Here is an 18,753-nt window from a genome sequence, read left to right as displayed (position 1 = left end):
TGGGCACCATATCAATGGGTAATACAGGGGCTCCTTGGCCTGTCAAGATTGTTTGTCCATCTGTCCCTGAATCCCCTTCTCTCTTTATTAATCAGAAGAAAGATTTCTGATGAGTGTCCTCCCTGTAACTAGTAGGAGCAGTAAAAAATGAACTGTTTCAGGAAGAATAAATTTGCTTTTGAACAACAGTTTGTCAGTCTCTGAGAATTAATGCAGCTGTCAAATATTTATATGCAATGCTATATTGATATATATATATTGAATGTTCCTTGTCTTTTTTGTGTCTTTATCTGTTTAGTATGACTGAGAAACCAGTTATATTCTCATATAGAAATATGGAGAGCTTCTTCTAAACAGCAAGATACTGATCTTGTTCTTGTATGCTTAGGAGATTTTTGGAAATGGTTATACTGAAGTCATTAGGATCATGTGTGAGGTAACAAGTTATTCAACATGAGAAAGGCTATCAGAAGATAGGCCAAAATGTGACTAATATGATTCAAAATTTCAGATCATAGTGTTTACATCTGAAATCATCCATTGAGTCTTCTGGTAGTTTAGTAATTAATTCAAAATCAATATAGATTCTACTTGAAGGAGCTGAAAGGAGAAGAAAGTACTAAAGCATCAGGGAACAGAGTTATGCGAAGTGATGTATTGGATATTATATTCTGAATGCAGAAAATGCCATCCTTAATTTTTTAAGTGTGTTCAGAGTAGGCAATTTAGATAACTAAGTGAATATAATTTCATAGGCAGTTATTTAATTTCTACCTCTGTAATAGAAAAAAAAGTTTTCATTAAAGCTGAAGTCTAACAGTACCTGAGCATATCTTTGTCTTCATAACTCTGTGAAAAAATAGTGTGTATTTTCCATATTTTGAGCATAAGGAGTAACAAAAAACTCTAGCAAGCTGTAACAGGAATGCAAACCCAAACAAACCAAAAACTACCAAGCAACACAGAACTCATCGTAAAAGAAGATAATGTCTTCCTTAAATGTTAACTTCATTTTATTATTCAGCCTCTGACTTTACTTACATGCATCAATTACACATTCTGTATTTGTAATAAAGGCAGGAGAAAACAAAACTGCAACATACTGAAGGTTCTACCCATTATTCTGATTCATATCACACTGTAAGTATTTAATGAATGTTGTAAAAGAAATAAAATCACACAATAGATAATTTTTTATTCATTATAAGTTCTACCTTGTAACAGTAACTGGGAAAGACTCTAAGACTAGAAAAGAAATTCTGCATTTAGAAGATATGAGTCATTGCTATTCCTTTTTCACTTTACAAGGTTAATTTCCTTTCTTCCTTATGTGCAAGAGTAGCCAGACTTCCTAAGAAGCAAAGCAACACCAGGAAAATATAATTATAAAACCATAAATAGTAGCATGACAAAATAATACTTTGTAAACCCCAAATTAAACTAAAAGCAGAATTACTTAGATTTAAAATCAATTAAGTTCCTTTATTTTTTAACTTTTTGACTTACATTAAAATTCTGCGATTTGAATAGTCTATTAATCCAAAAGGGCTGTCTGCTTGCTTACTCTCCATTTAGCAAATGTGTGCTTATTTTTGTCTGTGTTGCTCAAAGCAACAGCATCTGGTCCTAAAACTTGTCCTTTGCTAGTAGTGATCTAATGTTAAACCAAAAAAAAAAACCAACTCCAAAACAGTGCTTTTGTTTAGTTTATATGAGAGTTAAATGCACTCTCATTGTTCAAATGAGACAATGGATACACTATGTAAAAATGTACTATGCAATAGTACTGTGTAATAGACACTGTGTAATAGCAAGTCCAGGTACTCCTCCCTTTTTTTATAAAATGCATGCCAGAAGAATCCAACTTCTTTTCCAGCTAGCTGAAAGGAGGTCTGTAGGATCTGTGGATTGAACTGAACAAAATTAATATTTTGCAGGTCAGGTCTTCAGTAACATTCTTAGTCATCTGTGGGCTCTGGGAGAATCTTTATTCCTTGACAGATATATGGCCTATCTGGTCCCTTCTTGCTACTGAGAATCCCTGTCAGAGAACTGATCCATTGTGAAAAGAATATATGAGTATTACATTTTGTTACTTCTTTGATACACGGTTCTCCGAGTAATACCACATTCAGGAATATGTCAAAGAAGACAGAAAAGACTAGATTCCCCCAAATATATTAAAAATTAGGTTAATGATGCTGATTTATAATTGAAGGTACAGAAGGCCAACAAAATTAAATACAACTTGTTGACAAAGATATGGGCCTATATGGTGCTTTCATGAAGGATTAGTGAACCACAGTGGAATAAGCAAGGGGCAGTAAATCAAGAACTGGAGTTTATTCCTGATTCTGTCAGTAAGTCATTGTATGCTTTTGGGCAAAACATATGCAACTAGATTTTAAAAAGCAACTGCTACTTTCTGGAGGAGCTGTGAGGCCCTGAAAACCTCTGAAAAACCTTACAATTGACTCATCTGGAGACCAAGCTTCTTATTGGTTTCATTCAGTGAAGCAGTGCTGTACTTAGTCAAGGCTGAAATAAATTTGTTCCCAAAAGTATGTTTCTCCAATGGCACAGCTCAGGTAGTGCTTAACAGCATCACACAACTGAAGAAGTGGTGGTGGTGTGACTCGTGCACTGATGTTTGGACATCGTTCTTTAATTTTGAATGAAATACTTGGGAGGACGAGGTTGCTGTGTTAACAGCTACTGGCGGTTCTACAAGAATGCTACAGCCAACCTCTCAGTGAGATTTTTTTTTTTCTAAATGTATAAGCCTCAGGCCAACATCCCTTTAGGTGCCATTTAGGAGAGCCCTGATCAATGTCAGGTAGTTGACTGATGGTCAGTGCTACTTTCACTCAAACAATTTCGATCTCTCAGAGCAGGAGTTTTTGTGCTTTTTCCTTTTCCTAACTGGGATGTTAAGAAATACTTAAAAAAAAAAAAAATTAATTCTACTAAAATTTCATACAATGATATCCAGTCATTACTAGAGAAGTTGGATTGCTTTCCTTGCATTTAAATTTGCAGTTATAAGTGCAGAAGCATGGCAACAAGATAATGCAATTTCTCAAAACTTTGAAAAGAAATTAAACTGTCAGCTTAGACATTACAGCAACATTCACCACAGTACTGTAGGAATTAAAAACATATCATTACTTATGGAAGTGTAGAACATCATTGCAAACTTCAATTTTTCTTCTTCCAAAATAGATGACAAAAATGGTTGATCACCCATTTTTCATATAGTCTAGCAGAAATATTGCAGCTATGTATTTCAGAAAGCTTTCATAGTATGGCATGCACTTAAATTCAAGTAATTGTTACTATTTCAAGTTTTGAAGTTAAGAGAACAAGATTGCTGTTAATGACAGAAAAATGAAGATTATAAGCATGTGTGATTCAGTGACAGGGTATTTTTTTTCTAGTCTCTTAAAAGTGATATCCTCTCTGTCTTACATGAACTCAGAATACAAATCTTTGAAAAGAGACATTATTGATCTATCAGGAAAGACGGTTCTTAATGGGAATTTCATTTTCTTTACAGGAAGCATTGAGGCTATATGAGGTAGTGGCTGCACCTGTCTTTCTCTGTATGCAGAGTATTTCTAGCCTGCAGTGAATTCCTGTGTATACCACTTTGACAACTTTACAGAGATCCTTTCCTCAAGGTTGCAGAAGAGTCTACACTATAAAACTTCAAAATGAAAACATGACTTTGAAATTTTAGGTTAGCATTTTAGCAAATCTGGTACACATGCAGGTCTGTTGCATGTGTGACTCACTGAAGTAGTCTCTTAAAATGAAACAGTAAAATCATAAAAGCATTCACATCAAATTAAATTTGAACAAAACCATTTTCTCTTCCCAGATAGTGGTATGACACCAGGCAGTAGCATAATTTAAAAATTATGACTGGGAAACTCTCTGTTTTCTATATAATGCAGAAAACAATTGTCTAATTTGTATTTAAAAACTGATTTTCATCAAAGAGATAGTATCAACATTTATCTGATATCTAAAAGTGGGTTATCTTTGGATATATTAAGACATTTCTTCTTAAGTAAGAGCTTATGGATGACTGCAACAGGCTAGGGAAGAAGAAATAGAATATTTTAAAGTGTGTGAAGTTTCTGGCATTTCAGCTGTAGATGAATGATGAATCTGCTGATGGATACTGTCCAAAAAACACCCTGTGTATAGGAACTATGTAAAAAACATTACAAGGAGAAATGGAAAAGAAGATTGTTAAAAGTGCATGAAAAGCATGCTTCTGAAAATAAATAAGTAAAGCAACAAGGTTCATCCACAAACGGAATAATACATCCCAGTTTCTGTTAACAGCTGTTTAATACGCATATATTATCAATTTTTTAGAATATCTCCTCTGTTCAGACATGTCTAAACCTGCAAAGTTTTGAAGTGCAACTATAAGCATGAACTGAGAAGAAAACTCTGCTTTAAAAGAGCAATACTTATGCCCTTAAATTGTGGGGAAAATTCTCCTTAATTCTTTATTATTGTTCATTTTTTCTAATATAATACTGCTTTGATTTTCATCTTTCTTAGCAGCTTACGTGGAATGGTTTGCAAATGAAATGAAGTAATTACAGAATTAAAGTGAACATCTAACAATAGGGCAAATTTGAGAGAGATTTGAAAAGATACTCTTTTCCATAGAGATTTCAATTGAGATTGAGAACTTAAGAAGTGAATAGTCATTGAAGGGCTGTTTTAGATATCAAGAGCTTCAAATAAGAAGAAATTCATATACTACCACTACTAATTCAGTGATAGAATAAAATAAGAGAATAAGCATTTGCTAGATTGCCTTGCAAAATAAAAAGATGTAAAGATTTAGGAACAGTCTGGAACAAAACCATGATTTTAAAAAACAAAACAAAAGAAAAACCCACCAAAACTTGTGAACAACAAAAGACAAAATAAGCTTAATTTCTTTTTTAATTTTCATAGAATCATAGAATCGTTTAAGTTGGAAAAGACCCTTAAGATCATCAAGTCCAACCATCACCCATGCCCACTAAACCATGTCCTGAAGTGCCTTGTCTACATGCTCTTTGAATACCTCTAGGGATGGTGACTCAACCACTTCCCTGGGCAGCCTGTTCCAATGCCTGACAACACTTTCAGCAAAGAAATTTTTCCTAATATCCAATCTAAACCTCCCCTGGTGCAACTTGAAGCCATTTCCTCTTGTCCTATCTCCAGTCACCTGACAGAAGAGACCAGTACCCACCTCGCTACAACCTCCTTTCAGGTAGTTGTAGGGAGCAATAAGGTCTCCCCTCAGCCTCCTTTTCTCCACACTAAACAGCCCCAGTTCCCTCTGCCGCTCCTCATAAGACTTGTGCTCCAGGCCCCTCACCAACTTGGTTGCCTTCTCTGGACACGCTCCAGCACCTCAATGTCTTTCCTGTAGTGAGACTTGTGACAGTACACTCCCCCCACCCCTCCCCATCCCGCCAGCAGGAAACGAAACTTCTCCAGGCAGGGACAAAGAAACCTTGGAGGCCGCAGGTTGAAATTTGAACTGGCCAATCGAGACATGCCAGGTACACTGAGGTGACCCTCCTGGCCAATTCAGATTCGACAGGGGTATAAACAGGGTCCCGACGGAGGACATGTTGGAATCAGTCCTCCTCGGAGCAGTGGGTCTGCAGCTGGGGACTCCCCCTTGGGTTGGGGCACCGCCCGAGGTAACTCCTCGAGGGAGAGAGCCCTCAGCTTCTAGGTTACTGATACATGCATTTTGGAGCCATCACTTTAAATCTTGGGGATTCTTAAGTCGCCTGTGTAGTATTAATTCCCTTTACATCATTGAACCTGTGGTTTTATAAAATGTTACTGGACTTCTAACTAACTTTTACTGAAGAATAAATCTGAGTTTCAACACCTATTGGATTTGGTTAGTCTTGCATCTGTAACAAGGGGCCCAAAATTGAACACAGTACTCAAGGTGTGGCCTCACCAGTGCCAAATACAGGGGAACAATCACCTCCCTGCTCCTGCTGGCCACACTATTTCTGATGCAGGCCAGGATGCCACTGACCTTGTTGGTCACCTGGGCACACTGCTGGCTTATATTCAGTTGGCTCTCAACCAGCACCCCCAGGTCTTTTCTGCTGGGCATCTTTCCAGCCACTCTTCCCCAAGCCTGTAGCACTGTATGGGGTTGTTGTAACTGAAGTGCAGGACCTGGCACTTGACCTTGTTGAGCCTCATACAGTTGGCCTTGGCCCATCGATCCAGCCTGTCCAGATCCCTCTGTAGAGCCTTACTCCCCTCAAGCAGATCAACCCTCCCTCCCAACTTGGTGTCATCCGCAAACTTGCTGCGGGTGCACTCAATCCCCTCATCCAGATCATTGATAGACATTAAATAGAACTGGCCCCAAAACTGAGCCCTGGGTAACACCACTTGTGACTGGCCACCAACTGGATTTAACTCCATTCACCACAACCCTCTGGGCTCGTCCATCCAGCCAGTTTTTTACCCAGCAAAGAGTACACTTGTCTAAGGCATGAGATGCCAGCTTCTCAAGGAGTATGCTGTGACAGAAAGTGTCAAAGGCCTTGCTGAAGTCAAGGTAGACAACATCCACAGCCTTCCTCTCATCCACTAGGTGGGTCACCTGGTCATAGAAGGAGATCAGATCGGTCAAGCAGGACCTGCCTTTCATGAACTCATGCTGGCTGGGCCTGATCCCCTGGTTGTCCTGCACATGCCATGTGAGCGCATTCAAGACAAACCGTTCCATAATCTTCCCCAGTACTGAGGTCAGGCTGATGGGCCTGTAGTTCCCCGGATACTCCCTCCGACTCTTCTTGTAAATGGGCATCACATTGGCAAGCCTCCAGTCATCTGGGACCTCCCCTGTTGACCAGGATTGCTGATAATTGATGGAGAGTGGCTCAGCAAGCTCCTCTGCCAGCTCCCTCAGTACTCTTGGATGGATCCCATCTGGTCCCACAGACTTGTGTGTGTCCAGATGGTGTAGTAGGTCACTAACTATTTCCTCCTGGATTATGGGGGGCATATTCTGTTCTCTGTCCCTGTCTTCCAGCTCAGGGGGCTGAGTACTGTGAGAATAACTGGTCTCCCTATTAAAGACTGAGGCAAAGAAGGCATTAAGTACGTCAGTCTTTTCCTCATCTCTGGTGGCAATGTTCCCCTCTGTATCCATTAAAGGATAGATATTCTCCTTGGCTCTCTTTTTATTGTTAACATATTTGTAAAAACGTTTTTTGTTGTCTCTTATGACAATGGTCAGATTGAGTTCTAGCTGAGCTTTTGCCTTTCTAATTTCCTCTCTGCATGACCTAACAAGATCCCTGTACTCTTCCTGAGTTGCCTACTCTTTCTTCCATAGATGGTGAGCTCTTCTTTGTTCCCTGAGTCCCAGAAAAAGCTCCCTGTTCAGCCAGGCCAGGCGTCTTCCTCAGCGGTTCATCTTGTGGTGCATGGGAATAGCCTGGTCCTGAACCATTAAGATTTCCTTCTTAAAGAATGTCCAGCCTTCATGGACCCCTTTGCCCTTCAGGACTGTCTCCCAAGGGACTCTCTCAACCAGTGTCCTGAACAGGCCAAAGTTTGCCCTCTGGAAGTCCATGCTGGTGGTTTTGCTGATCCCCTTCCTTATCTCACCAAGAATTGAGAATTCTGTCATTTCATGATCGCTAAGCCCGAGATGGCCTCCAACCACCACATCTCCCACCAGTCTTTCTCTGTTTGTAAACAGTAGGTCTAGCAAGGCTCCTCCCCTGGTTGGCTCACCTACCAGCTGTGTCAGGAAGTTATCTTCCACACACTCCAGGAACCTCCTAGACTGCTTGCTCTCTGCCATGTTGTATTTCCAGCAGACATCTGGTAAGTTGGAGTCCCCCACAAGAACAAGGGCACACGATTCTGAGACTATTGCCAGCCACTTGTAGAATGTTTCATCTGTCTCTTCAACCTGGTTGGGTGGTCTATAACACATTCCCAGCATGACATCTGCCTTGTTGGCCTTCCCTCTCATCCTTACCCATAAGCACTCAACCTTATCATCAGAATCGTGGAGCTCTAACATTCCCTAACATAGAGACCCACCCCACCACCTCTTCTACCTCACCTATCCCTTCGGAAGAGCTTGTAGCCATCCATTGCAGCACTCTGGTCATGGGACTCATCCCACCATGTTTCCATGATGGTGACTAAGTCATATCTATCCTGCTGCATGATGGCTTCCAGCTCCTCCTGTTTATTGCCCATGTTGCATGCATTGGCACAGATGAACTTGAGTAAGGCTATTGATTCCACTCCCAGCATTGGCATGCCACCCCCAGGCTCATCTCTGGTGAGCCTACTTTCATCTCCTTCCCCCTTCAATCCTAGTTTAAAGCACTCTTTATGAGCCCTGCCATCCCAAGAGTGAGAATCCTTTTCCCCCTTTGAGGTAGCTGGACTCCATCTGTTGCCAGCAAGCCTGGTGCTGTGTAAACCTCCCTATGATCAAAAAAACCCCAAATTCCACCTATGGCACCAGCCTCTGAGCCACGTATTAATCAGGTGTGTTTTTCTGTTCCTTTCAGTATATTTCCTTGCCACTGAAGGGATTGAGGAAAATGCTACCTGTGCTCCCGATCCTTCCACTAATCGTCCCAGTGCCCTGAAGTCCCTTTTGATTGCCTTTGGATTTCTCTCTGCAATCTCATCACTGCCAACCTGCACAACCAGCAATGGGTAATAATCAGAGGTCTGAACCAAACCAGGGAGTTCCCTGGTAATGTCTTTTACCCGGACCCCAAGGAGGCAGCAGACTTCCCTGTGGGATGGGTCAGGTCTGCATATAGGGCCCTCTGTCCCCCTCAGAAGGGAGTCACCTAGGGCAATTACCCTCCTTTTTCAGAGGATGTGAGAATGCGTGGGGCTGCCCGACTGGGCCTAGGCACCTCCCTAGATAGGGCTTCATCTACACCCTGATCTTCACTGACCTGGTCCTCAGGTTCCAGAGCCCCATACCTGTTGTGTAGGGGCAACTGGGAAGGGAGACTGGAAGCATGGACCTGTATCCATTCCCCTCCATCTCTTAGGTCCCCTCCTGCCTCGTTGCAAGAGGGCAGGGGAACCTCCGCTTCTTGTGGAGCCTCCATCTGCTGCCTCTGCCTCAGGGATGGCAGGGTGTGGGTCCACCAATCTATCTCCCTCTCACACTCCCTGATACTCCTCAACCTTTCCACTTCCTCCTTCAGCTCTGCCACCAGGCTGACCAGATCACCCACCCGGTCACACTGCGCGCAGGCGTCATCCCTGCTGCCCGCTGGTACCAGTGACAGGCTCAGGCACTCCCTGCAGCTGGAGACCTGGACAGCTGCATGTTTGCTTGGGAGCTCCATCTGGGTCACCATATTTTTCCTAGCAATGCCTTTCACCCAAGTGGTAACCTTAACCTGGTCTCCTGAGAGGACGATGCCCACTGCTTGAGTAGCCTTCTCAAGCTGGGAAGGGGGCTGCACCCTCCCTGCACACCCTGCCTGTGCAAACTGCCATGCAGACTGCTGCGCCATGCCCTTTCTGACATGCCATGCCCTGTTTGCCTGCCATGCCACACCCTTTCTGATGCACCATGCCGTTTGGTCACTATGCCACGCCCTTTCTGACTCACCACACCTTCTTTGCCCACCCTGTTCACTGCGCTTCTGGTTGCTGGTGCTCCTCAGGGCAGTTTAAATCTCCCACAGTTGCCCCTGGTAATGCCCACGCTGCATCAGCCTCTGTTGTGAGAGCTGCCAGCTCTGAGTAGTCTCTGCTCTTCCTTGGGGTTCCCAGCTCTGGGAACCTCCTGGGAAACCTCCTTGTCTGCCTCAATCTAGTGTTTAGCCAGTGAACTTACCGTTGCCGCTGCTGGTCTCATCACTCTTCCTTCCTTCCTTCCTTCTTTCCTTCTTTCCTTCCTTCCTTCCTTCCCTCCCTCCCTCCCTCCTTCCTTCCCTACTTCCCTCCTTCCTTCGATTTTGAGGAGAACTAGTTTATTTGTGACTGTAGTCTTTGTCTTTTTTTGTCAACTCTGCAATAACAAAGCCAACCTGATTGTGTAAGGAGGTAGGAAGCAGCATACTTGCAGATGGAGATTTAGCCTCAGAGGAGAAGACAGAGAAGACATGACACTTAAGAATTATTTGCCTGAGACTGTCTTTGCAGGATGGCCTCTTACAAGAGTGTCTTCTCTACATCTATGCAACGTGGAAGAAAGTCTGAAAGAAATAAAAATCAGCAATAGGAATCAGGAGTAAATTGAAATAAATGATTTTTCTAATGCGGAATCCTGCTTTCTTAGTCTGAAAGTGGCTGGAAATCTGGCAGTGGTTAAGTTTCTTCTCTGACTTAGTGAAGGTCCAGCAGTCTTAAGAGTGGCTGGTCCAGGAGAGGGTAGCACTGTAACAGATGATGATGTGAAGACACATAATATCATTCTCCAGTAAAACTGGTTTCTGAGCCCTTAAACCATTTCCATTCACAATTCATAATGAAGAGTGTACCATCTTCTCTCCCCTGCAAGTGAATGCTGTCTTTCACTGCAACTAGGACACAGTTGTCTGTGATGGCAAAACAGATATATAACTTAGACCTCTCAATTTCAACTTCAGCTGTATGCTGACAAAAGTGCTGAAATCCGCTCCTTGCATATGAAATTTCACTTTTTTGTACGTTTTCTCAGAGCGTGTCTGTTTGCATTTCATCAGTTCTGCCCATATCATACTGAGATGGAGAAAAGAGGCTAAATTAATTCTGAAAGGTATTTGCGTGATTTATGCATTATGCAAACAGTCTTACTGCAGTTACTGACGGATGTGCTGTACTGTGGCAACATTGTTTTTAATTTTGCATTGTTATTTTATGGTGGTTTACAACTGATATTAATACAAAACTCCCTAGTTTGCATATAGCCAGGAAAAAAAATCATATTTTATTTGTAAGAACATGCCATCCCACTAACTTTAAAAAAAAGATAAACTATTTATATTCTTGAATTAATATCATTGCAAGAAAAAGACCTTCAGTATGGAACTTTTTTCTGTAATTATTTTTTAAAAAATAATAATACTATCTTTGGGGGGGGGAAGCCATAAACCCAGAATAAGTAAGCCAGAAGAGACCTCTGGAAGTCTCTAGTCCAATATCCTGCTCTAGCAAGGTCACGTATGGCATGGATTTTGTCCAGTTGGGTCTTGAAAGCCTCCAAAGATGGAGCCTGTACAGATTCTCTGGGCTTTCCCTCAAGCGGAAAAAAAGTTTCTCCTTATATCCAGCCTGAACCTCTCTTGGTTCAGTTTATGCCAGTTGTCTCTACCTTTATGCACCACTGCCTCCATCTTCTCAATGACCTCCTCAAAGGTACAGGTAGGCAGGCACTGAGTCTCTCCTGCCATTGTTTCTTCTCCAGCTGAAAAAACACCAGCCCCTCAGCCTCTCCTCACAGGACAAGTACTCCAGCCCCCAACAAGCTTGGTGGTCCTCCCTGGACTTTGTTCCACTTCCTCAGTGTCTTTCTTGTAGTGGGGATCCAAAACTGGACACAGTATCTAGCGGTAGTCAAACCAGTGCTGATTAAAGAGGGATAATCCCTTCTCTTGACAACGTGAGTTGTGCCCATGTTAATAACAGACCAGGACACTGCTGGCCATCTTCACTTCCAGGGCAGGCTGTTGGCTCATGCTCAACTTGCTGCTGACCCAGACACCCGCAGCCTTTTCTGCAAAGCTGCTTCCCAGCCAGTCAGTTCCCACACTATAGGGCTGCCAGAGGTTCCCCCTTCCAGGGGTATAGATATGCACGTGCTATTGAATTTCATTAGGTTCCTGTCAACCTTTTCCTACAGCCATCTAGATCCCTCTGGATAGCAGCCCTGCCTTCAATGACATCAAATGGTCCTCTCAATTAGGCAACATTTGCAGGTTTGGTGAGAGTGTGCTCTATTACCTGAAGATGTTAGGCAGGGCAAGTCCCAGGACAGACCCTTGTGGTACTGTACTTATTAGTGTTCTCTGGGTAGAGTATTGTCCATTAATGACTGCTCTGAACACAACCATCCATCCCAATTCACCTAGCTGTTCATCCATCCAGATCATAACATCCAAGCTTGGATACAAGAGAATTGTGGGGCATGGTGTCTAACACCTTACTACAAAAGCTGAAGTAAATGACATCTACTGCTCTCCTCTCATCCACAAACCTAGGCATTTTACTACAGATGGCAATGAATTTGGTCAGCCATTCATTACAGTAAAAAGCATACCCAGAATTATTGCTCAGATAAGTGAGGTCTGGACTACATCTGGCCAGTTTTAACTCAGTAATCTGGTATGTTTTGGGGAAGCAAACCATGAAAAGATAATGTTTGAATATGTTTGGAGGCATATCCAAAAGCACTGGAGTAGAGATGTAGTCTGCCCTGCTCTAAGGGTTTAGATATGCACAGAAAAACTATAAAGAAGCACAAATGAACTCTTAACAGTTTTATATCCTTTCACATCTGGAGTTGTGTCCAGAAGGTGACAGTAATCCAAGTAACAACAGCTAATTATCTTTAGTTACAGAGAAAGTGGAAAAGACATTTGCCTGGCTTGATGTGACCAGTGAGGCCATTGGCAACTTTTGTAAATCATCTAAATTGGGAAGCAATAAAAAGTGAAAACAGTAGCCCCTTACAGCGGAACACATTTATGGACAACCAACACCATGCAGAAGGCTGAGCTCAAGGTAGAACCACTAAGTGTAAATGCCAGGCTGCGAGACAGGACTGGACACCTTGCCCAGCACAAGTGAGTGACCTGTTCCCCTGCATCAGTGGGAAGTGGAAGCCTTTGGGGAGGGGGGAGTGGTGAGGGAGAGCAGAATAGGAATTGTTAACTCCCTGCTATACCCATCCATTTAGTAAACAAAATCTAAAATTTATGCTCTTGAGTGGTGAGGTTTTGTCCTTATGGCTGTGACATTCAGTGGAGAATGAGGATAAGGGTGCCTGTGTGTTACGGAGCAGCCGTGTGCTTTTGTCAGCGATGCTAAGCACTTCTTTTATGTGCCAGGTGTCATTCCTTGGGCAGAATCACCTTCCTGGTGTACCAAGGGTGTGAATTTTGTCCTTATGTACTGGGTTCATTGGTCTGGGCAAGACCACAGGCCTTAGTCCATTGCATTTGTTGGTCTGAGTGGGTTCTTGTCCCTTAAACTACAGGGTGCGTCAGTCCAGGTGGATGCTTGTGCCATACCTGTCCCGAAGGTGCACTGAGTGTCTGGTTGGTGCAAAATTTTGTTGTCTGTTTGGGGAGGGGATGTATTAGGAACAAACGTTTCTGTGAGCTGCTTCTGTTTATACTGGATGTGGTTGTTTATTCTTCTGGGGGCCCAGAAGTGTGTGGTGTCTGCGTAAAAGATGTCAGTGTTTGCCATGGAGATGGATGTCAGGGTGACATCTGCTAGCATGCATTGAGCCTGATTAGCCTGCGTGTAAGAACAGGATCAGGCCATTTGTATTGTTCCTGTTTATGCACGTGCTCTTTGTGTGTATGCAGTGTCTGTAAAAGCACAGTTCTCCTGCCTTTGTACATCTGTTAGTGCCTGGCTGTGTCTGTGCCTGCTTTTCGGAAATGAAGGCTCAGCCCTAGCAGGCTGTGAGAAGAGAGGTACCCTCGAGTCCCGGAGCCCTCCAGATTCATTAACTCCTTAACACGCTGTAAGCATTCCTGAGATGGCAGGTGTAGGAGCCCAGTGTGAGGAGGGGACTAGTTCTTTTGCAAATATGCCCAAAGTGCTAAAATTTGTGACCAAACAGTATAACATTCACTTAAAGGAATATACTTAGCATCTCTAGAAAACAACAGAATACCACATGAAAACATCAAATCCTGTTGGCTATAGAGCGAGCAGATACCCAAGGGAAATAATCTAGACCTGAACTCTCTACAAACTCTTCCTTGGACAAGTCACAAAATTAAAAAAAAAATATTTAAAAAATAATAATAAAAAAGATAATCACATAAACAGTTCAGGCTATGGTAACATATTCATGTAATATTGTGTAAATGAAGACATGGTTTTATCAATAACAGTTAAATCTTTGGAAAAATGTTCCAAAAATATACTAATTCAATGGCCTTAATAGGTCTCTCCTAGTTTGTTTTACAGGATAATTCTCTGAAGAACAACAGCCTGAAGAGATGGAACCAATGGATAATAACATAGATGGATGACTGCTGGAAAGTTGCTTAAGAATAATGGCTAATGAATTGGAAAAAATAGAGGAACATAATGGCTTAACACCTTAATATCAACAGAGACTTCTACTGATGGAGTAGTTCCAGGTTGGATAACTTAGATAATCACTATTAGTTATGATCCTTTGTTATTTTTGTCTTCCATAGATAGAACAGAAGAACAAGTAATTCATTCCAGTCCCATGGGTATTGTTAATGTTAAGTTGCTTAGCTTTGCTTTTGCTACTTTCATTATTTATTTCACTTTATTGTCATATCTGGGCAGGTACAGTTTTATCTTTCTTTGTCAAATTTGTGTTATACACTTATCATTCAAATGGGCATTTAATATCAAATTTCAATGCTCATAGACCTTTTCAGGACTCAGAATCAGACTCCTGAATATATAGTTATAAGTACAATGCTTTGAGTTAACTGTCTTAGTGTCTTTATAGTCTCCTGGATCTTCTTCTAGTTTCTATTGAAATATTAAAATATTTAATGAAATTATTAGACCAAAAAATAAACTGTCTACAGAAAGTAAATTGTATATCTAACTATTATACTGAGCCCTAAGTCTGTAGGAAGACAGTACAGTAGTGCTGCGAGGAGTAAACAGCCTCATTTGCCTCTGTGAGGTCCCCACAGTCAGCACGGGCCATTTGAGTAAACAATGCAAACATCTTCATTGAATAAAGAGGAAGGAAACTAAAAAACTGCGCTAATTATCATTAAGTGAATATTTCATACCCAGTCACAAAAGGACAATGAAAAAGTAGCACAGAGAAGAAAAAAATGTTTAAAGAGACTAGTGGAAATGAAATCATTCTGATTACATGCATAGACTATTCTGAGCAAAATGTTTTTGTCAGGTCATAGGATTATAGCTTCTTTTATGTGCTGTTTGGAAAAACAGAGCAGCCTCTGCGCTGCCACGCTGATTGTTCTGTCTCATGCATGACCATGTCTCTAGACTTGCCTCCCACAACCTCAACAGCCTCTCTAGCTGCCAGCACCCTCATTTTTTATAAAAAATCTCAGTTAGATTATGTCTGTAGTGCAGGCACAAAAGCAACTGCATGGAGATACCCAACTGGATCTGTAACAGCTAGCTTGCCTGCTAGTGGGATTCTGGTCTTGAGAGTAGAGCACAGATTCATGTAACCTGCAGCTTGGCTGGGTTTTGTGGCCTGTGATGCACTTCTTGCCACCACAGCCAAATTGGTACTGATATTTAAAGTAGTCTTTGCAATATATCTAAGTCAGTTTTATACTAACTGCAGTCACTGCTATGACCTCAGAATTGATGTACCCTCATTTACAGCCTACATATTCAGTCACCACTCCATTTACTTGTACTTCTGCTAGGCTTTTTGTTTTTCTTTCACATACCAAATAAATGATATGTTTTCTTTTATACTTGCAATTAGTTTTTCATGTTTGGCTTCCCTATTTCTGTATCATCAACTCCATGCTGCAGAACATTGCCAGCCCCTTACTTCTGTAAAAGCATCAAGGGTCCTTGTTTCCATTGTCACCTCCTAGTACTTAAGAAGATGCTAGAGATTTTATTTAGAACCCTTACTAGAATATCTTAATCCCTAAAAAAAAGTTTGGTGTCTCTCACTCTCTTTTTTCCCATCTTTAAGCCTGGACCAATAAATATTGGATTTGGGTGAATACTAGAGGCCTAGGGAAATGAATTGGAGAGAAAAATGTACTAAATACATTTTCAGATAACCGAGCAAGAAAGAAAAGAACAGGATCAGTCAAGAGAGTAGAAGCACGTAAAGGTTGCCTTGCCCTCTCTAAACACCTAGGAGAGCTGCTACATAAGGAAATGGAGAAGTCAGTGCATTTCATTAAGTTTATTGGATTCAACTGCTCCTGTACTAGCTGTTGTATGAACCCTCAGAATGGGGTGAGATTGAAAAGCAAAGCAGCATAATCTTTCATGACAAGTCTATAATAGTATAGAAACCATAATTTCTTAAGCAGTGCTAAAGATTTTTACTTCTAAAGATAATGCTTATTTATTTTTCCAGGATGAGTTCACTGTGACATTCAAAAACAAACAAAATGCAAAGGGGCAAGAAAGCAGGTGGGTTATAACACTATGATTCAGTTTGTTAGGAGATTCAAGTACATGCAAGAGAAAACCTGTTCAAGAAAAAGTGTTGTGAAATTATAATACAGAACCATCATTTTCATCATGACAAAAATATCACAAGGCCTATAAAGTACTCAAGGTAACAAGTCTAAAAAGGTACATAGATAAGGTACTAGATGGGAGAGTAAAATGGGGTAAAGTTTATACTTCTAAATGTCTCCAGATATCTTCAAAGGAACAAGTAAACTCCATGAAGCTCATTTAGAAGATATTTTTCTTGAAAGTTTACTTCCCCAGGAAGTCGAATATGCCTCACAAATACTCTAGATTTCCCAGATTTGATACAGAACACAAGGATAGTGAGTCCAAACATAAATGCAAGGAATTAGGCTTTAAAACATAACATAACTTCTGTAGCTATATATCCTTTAGCAGACTGGATCCGTTGGATTCAGCTCTTAGGAAATACAATAATTCATTCAAAGGTTGTGTTAAATATTAACATTGCCTGTGTTTGCAGTGAGTCCTGGACATTGTCTCTCTGCTATTTGCTTTCTCCCAAGTCTCGAACTCATGATCGTTTGTGACCACAGAAACCCATTTTATGGAGCAATGGGAGAGAACAGAAGTGGTGTTAAAAGTCACTTCCCTGCACTTGTAGGTGGTGATGGTATAAAAGTAAATTATAAACAGAAAATAAAATATATAAAGATCCAATGAAACTACTATTATCCTTAAATACCACAGAATCATTCACGTTAGCATATAATAACTTAAAGCCATAGTACAGAATACTGAAACTAATTTTAAAAAATCTCTAGTATTTAAGCAGGAAAGGCCCAGGACATCAGCAGTGGCTGGGTTCTCTGCAAGGGTAAGAAATGGAGTAAATGACCAAATGATCCAAAGCAGGGGGCAGTACACCACAGGAGATAAAAACAGCCAAACCACCGTAATAGTTCCTGCTTATATTTGCTAACCTAACAGCAAGTTTATTCTGGACCACAAGGAAAATGCACTGGGTAACAGAGGTTCTTCTGTATATGTAGGAGCCACGATACGTCCTACCTGTGCCTGTAGTTCCACATGTTTGAGTTACAGGGTAAGTATTTTACCCTTTTAATTGTATAAATATCAGGTCATAGACTTAAGAGTTCAGCAAATAAACCCTGTAAATAAAGTTGTGAGGAAATAAATAAAACAAGTGTAGATCTCAAACTTAATTTTCAGGTCTGTGGTTTCTTCACTGCTGCTTCTATGTTGCTTAATATGCTGTATTTGAACTTTAAGAGGTGCCTTGTACAATTAGTATAATATGAAAAGTGCACTTGCACCAACTCTGTTTTTTTCTGAAATAATGGAAATGCAAACAAAAGTAGAACAGAGATAGCCAGGAAAAATAAATAGCTAATTAAAGGCTCCAGGGGTTTAAAATATAATGTGTCTGAATTACAATGTAGATTTTGACTTTTTGCTAAGATCTGGCTTGGCAATCTATCTATTAAATTATTACCAGGAGACTAGTCTGTCAGACCCAGAGAAGAATAAAAGATATGTGCACACAAAATTACAGCCTTGCAATTTATAGGTAATTTAATACTGTTATATTTCAGTTTTTCAGAAAAGTTTAAAAAATGTTTCATCATGCCAAAAACTATTATACGGATATGGTTTTCTTTAATGGAAACCTTGAGGTCTTAAAATTATATTCTCTTGTCCTCAACATGAACAATATCATTTCTTATTTAAATATATGAGATCATAAAAGAATTCTGTTTGCTATTCAGAGAATACTTCGTTAATGCACACATGCCTGCATATCTGTGCACAGGCACACAAAGTGTGCTGACCTTTCATTTCCATATATTGTGTTCATCACAGGTGATTTCCAATACATGGAGTTATCTGTATAATTATTAATAGCCTGACATTTACAGATGAGTAAATCTGAAAATCCTTTTTGATACATACCCAGTGGATAACACCAATTATGCAGCTAAGTAATCCAAATAAGGGTTTATTGAGCAATAGAAAGGAAACATGAACAAGCACAGTTATGTTATCTGTTACTCACTCTTTGTTGGATAATTTCATAACTAATCAAACTAAAATATCTACCAAATAGTTAACAGTAAAATCTGACCTTTCTCACCTCATTATAGATCATGATTTTCTATATAAACATACTGCAAGTTCTTTTAATGTTAGACCAGGATCCTTAGAAAATTCCACACTTGGTTTTAGGGAAATATGGTTTCTTTTCTCACTAAGATAATGAAACTTGATACTGCATCCAAGCATAGAATCATAGAATCATTTAGGTTGGAAAAGACCTCTAAGATCACCGAGTTCAACCATCAACCATGCCCACTGTCCCGATCC

The sequence above is a fragment of the Haliaeetus albicilla genome, chromosome 6 (assembly GCF_947461875.1).
Source record: "Haliaeetus albicilla chromosome 6, bHalAlb1.1, whole genome shotgun sequence".
In the NCBI taxonomy this organism is placed as follows: Eukaryota; Metazoa; Chordata; class Aves; order Accipitriformes; family Accipitridae; genus Haliaeetus; species Haliaeetus albicilla.
The sequence above is the reverse complement of the archived record's forward strand: the minus strand, read 5'-3'. Positions refer to the sequence as shown.